The sequence below is a fragment of the Hyla sarda genome, chromosome 9, assembly GCF_029499605.1.
Source record: "Hyla sarda isolate aHylSar1 chromosome 9, aHylSar1.hap1, whole genome shotgun sequence".
Lineage (NCBI taxonomy): Eukaryota > Metazoa > Chordata > Amphibia > Anura > Hylidae > Hyla > Hyla sarda.
In genome coordinates this window covers 2,888,105-2,893,015 of record NC_079197.1, presented here as the reverse complement: position 1 = coordinate 2,893,015, position 4,911 = coordinate 2,888,105, and positions in this window count along the sequence as shown.

The following is a 4,911-nucleotide window of genomic DNA, read 5'->3' as shown; positions in this document are numbered from 1 at the left end:
GGCGGCGTGTGATGTCACGCCTCCGCCCCTGTGTGACGACACGCTCCGCCCCTCAATGAAAGCCTATGGGAGGGGGCGTGACAGCTGTCACGCCCCCTCCCATAGGCTTGCATTGAGGGGCGGAGCGTGACGTCACACGGGGGCGGAGGCGTGACGTCACACGTCGCCTGCCCCGTGGTCGCCGGTAATCAGACCCGGATGTGAACATTCACCTTTAATGGGGCTTGACACCAGACATGCCCAATGGACAGGTGGGACGCTGTTTCTTGTAAAGATGCTAAACATTTTTTGCTTTGTTTTTGTTTCCAATAATCTCAGACAACCCCTTTTATGTGCCTTTTCAGTAACCTACGCCATGTTATGAAGGACGCCAGAATAATGAGATCAGTACATGACTAACACCTGGGTCAGCGGGGTAAAGGAAACCTATCAGCAGACCTGTGATTATGTCTGTCCTTTGATGCATCTTTCATCTTCTGAACTCTGACCCCGTCCCTGAGGTCAACTGCTTTACAGCAAACCTAGGCCCAATAATAATGCCGTATATCAGCTGTGAGCTCATCCATCATCCAGACGCGCTCCTGTCCTCTTCTCATACCCGTTTGCAGGCTGTAAACAGATTCAAAACGGTTTAAAAAAAATCCCATTCATGTCAGTGGGATTTTTTTTTACAACCCGTTTGCACCCGTCTTCACTCATTTCTGTTATGTTTTTTTTAGACGGCAGAATAAACGGCACATGCAGTATTTTTTATTCCGTCCGTAAATTCGATTCGTCACAAACTTCTCGGCTCGGCAGTTGATGACTTATCCTGCATAAATTAGTTCAGCTTTCAGGTGCTCCGGTGGGCTGGAAAAGGTGGATACAGTCCTAGGAAAGAGTCTCCTAGCACTGTATCCACCTTTTCCAGCCCACCAGAACACCGGAAAGCTGAACTAATTTATGCAGCATAAGTCATCAACTGCCGAGCCGAGAAGTTCGTGACGAATCGAATTTACTGTAAGTTCGCTCATCTCTAATTCCTATTGTACATCATTTATGTATGTTTATTTCAGGTATTGTATAGTGCAGTGGTCTCCAACCTGCGGACCTCCAGATGTTGCAAAACTACAATTCCCAGCATGCCCGGACAGCCGTTGGCTGTCCGGGCATGCTGGGAGTTGTAGTTTTGCAACATCTGGAGGTTCGCAGTTTGAAGACCACTGGTATAGTGGATATAAGCTATGTACAAAGATTATTAGGATATTATGTATAGGACCTTCCGAGGGTCATGTGATATGGTCATGTGATCACATGATACCCAGAGTTCCAGAGGCACAGGTAACCTTCACTTCTTGGACAGTGAAGCAAACACAAGTCCTGTCCAGTATATCAAGGCCAAAGCCTACAAGCCGGCAGCCACATCTAATCTGTAAGTCTCATCTATATCTACAAGTCAAGTGATAACAGTAGCACAGTGGCCGCATCATCATTATTATAACTACAAGTCTAAGCAAGCCTGAGAGGTTCCCTGTGTCTGTTGGCTATCTGTAATGTTATCCTCCCTCCTTCAGTAAAGTTCCAGTTGCATCCAAACCTGCCTTGGACTCTCATTTAAAGGGATATTCCAGGCAAAATGTTTTTATATATATCAACTGGCTCCGCAAAGTTAAGCAGATTTGTAAATTACTTCTATTAAAAAATCTTAATCCTTCCAATAGTTATTAGCTTCTGAAGTTTTCTGTCTAACTGCTCAATGATGATGTCACGTCCTGGGAGCTGTGCATGATGGGAGAATATCCCCATAGGAGCTGGACAGCTCCCGGGACGTGAGTCATCAGAGAGCAGTTAGACAGAAAACAACAACTCAACTTCAGAAGCTAATAACTATTGGAAGGATTAAGATTTTTTTTAATAGAAGTAATTTACAAATCTGTTTAACTTTTCAGAGCCAGTTGATATATATATATAAAAAAAAAAATCCTGGCGTCACGAACACTATAAGGGATTATACTACCATCTGTCCCTGGGCTATTACCACTTGCCCCTACTACTACCTGCACTACACCACCCGCATATGATAAAATGTTACTATATTACTACTTTTCTAGCCACCGAAGACAATAAACAATATATCTCCCTGTGTATGTATAGAGTAGCCCCCTTTTCATTCTGTAGACCCCAGAAGCATAATTGGCTCAGCTGCTATTTGCCCAAATGTTCTTGGTCTCCTAAATTCTTGTGTTTCATCTCCCTGCAGGTTTCTCTATATTTCTCCAGTCCTGCATTATTCCTACTAGAGATGAGCAAACTTACAGTAAATTCGATTCGTCACGAACTTCTCGGCTTGGCAGTTGATGTCTTATCCTGCATAAATTAGTTCAGCTTTCCGGTGCTCCCATGGGCTGGAAAAGGTGGATACATTCCTAGAAGACTCTTTCCTAGCACTGTATCCACCTTTTCCAGCCCACCGGAGCACCTGAAGGCTGAACTAATTTATGCAGGATAAGTCATCAACTGCCGAGCCGAGAAGTTTGTGACGAATCGAATTTACTGTAAGTTCGCTCATCTCTAATTCCTACAGAAGACCTTTGTTTGGTTCTTGTCATCTCATTTCTCACTTTACACCATTATCACCAGGACATTGGGGGGGGGGGGGGTATTTATCAATTTTGCCTGTTGACGGTTTCTTTTTTACCCTTTTTTTTTTTCACTTTGGTTTTCGTGGACAAATTTATCATTTGGTTCACGTTGTTAGTCATTTTGGCTCAAATGTTGAAATCAGCCGTTCACAGCGCCTTTTACACAGAACTTACCGCCACAGAGGACGCGTATTTTACCCCTTGTGCAGCCATTTCGGGGTCCCCCCTGCAGTATATCAGCAGGCGACGTGAGTTATTTTCTTTTGTGGGGTTTATAGCCGCCATGTGAAATGGATTTTATTTTCAACTTGGGCCGTTTGCTGTCCGGGAATGCTGGGAGTTGTAGTTTTGCAACATCTGGAGGTCCGCAGGTTGGAGACCACTGCTTTAGTGCTTACCTTTCCTGACCCTGTGCGGCCATGTCCAATGCTGGTTCAACGGAGGGTGAAGGTTCCTCAGAGACAACTATGTCGCAGGATAGTATTGTGCAGCCCCGGAGGCTGGAGGGGAACAGAGGAGGCTGGAGACGGACAGAAGAGACTGGAGTAGGAGGACAGAAGGGTCTAGAGCAGGAGGACAGAGGAGTCTGGAGGAGGAGGACAGAGGAGTCTGGAGGAGGAGGACAGAGGAGTCTGGAGGAGAAGGAGGACAGAGGAGCCTGGAGGAGGAAAACAGAGGGGTCTGGAGGGAAAGTGGAGTCTGGAGGAGGACAGAGGGGTCTGGATGGAGAGACAGGATTCTGGAGGAGGAGGACAGAGGAGTCTGGAGGCAGGGACAGAGGAGTCTGGAGGGAGGGACAGAAGTGTCTGCAGGAGGAGGAGGACAGAGGAGTCTGGAGGAGGACAGAGGAGTCTGGAGAGAGGAGGTCAGAGGGGTCTGTAGGAGGACAAAGGGGTCTGGAGGAGGAGGACAGAGGAGCCTAGGTAGAGGACAGATGGGTCTGGGGGAGAACAGAGGGATCTGGAGGAGGACAGAAGAGTCTGGGAAAGGAGCACAGAGGAGTCTGGAGGAGGGGACAGAGGGGTCTGGAGACAAAGACGGAGGAGTCTGGGGAGTGCAAAGGGGTCTGGCAACCTCTTATTCCCCTTTAAGAACACAGGAATACTTGGCTATACAAGCATGTGTATGGAAAAAACAGCCATTGGCTCACTGTTATTGAAGGTGTGTGATCACGGGGGTGCAACTTCTTGGAGCCCTTGCCATCTCGTGAATGGGCCCCCAAGTCTCACTTCAGAATAAGGTGGCAAGTCGCACACGTGTGCTGCCACTACATTCATTGTCCCTGGTTTTAGATTATATGCAGTGTGTACTCCTGTATTCCTTTATAAACTGTGACTACAACTCCCATCAAGTTCTCCCATGCAGCAGTTCTATGAGTATGAGACAGGACATATAGTTCAGTGTCAGCTGTGTCCATTCCTGTTACTGATGTCAGAGGACCGGCCCAGGGTGTGACACACACATTATCACAAACAGATGTGCACTGACAAGATGAAGGGTTGTAACATGTACACACCAAAGACGAGACACCAAAGACGAGACACCAAAGACGAGACACCAAAGAGGAGACACCAAAGAGGAGACACCAAAGACGAGACACCGAAGAGGAGACAACAAAGACGAGACAACAAAGAGGAGACACCAAAGAGGAGACACCAAAGACGAGACACCGAAGAGCAGACACCGAAGAGGAGACAACAAAGACGAGACAACAAAGAGGAGACACCAAAGAGGAGACACCAAAGAGGAGACACCGAAGAGGAGACAACAAAGACGAGACAACAAAGAGGAGACACCAAAGACGAGACACCAAAGACGAGACACCGAAGAGCAGACACCGAAGAGGAGACACCGAAGAGGAGACAACAAAGACGAGACAACAAAGAGGAGACAACAAAGAGGAGACACCAAAGTGGAGACACCGAAGAGCAGACACCGAAGAGGAGACAACAAAGACGAGACAACAAAGAGGAGACACCAAAGAGGAGACACCAAAGACGAGACACCGAAGAGCAGACACCGAAGAGGAGACAACAAAGACGAGACAACAAAGAGGAGACACCAAAGAGGAGACACCAAAGAGGAGACACCGAAGAGGAGACAACAAAGACGAGACAACAAAGAGGAGACACCAAAGACGAGACACCAAAGACGAGACACCGAAGAGCAGACACCGAAGAGGAGACACCGAAGAGGAGACAACAAAGACGAGACAACAAAGAGGAGACAACAAAGAGGAGACACCAAAGTGGAGACACCGAAGAGCAGACACCGAAGAGGAGACAACAAA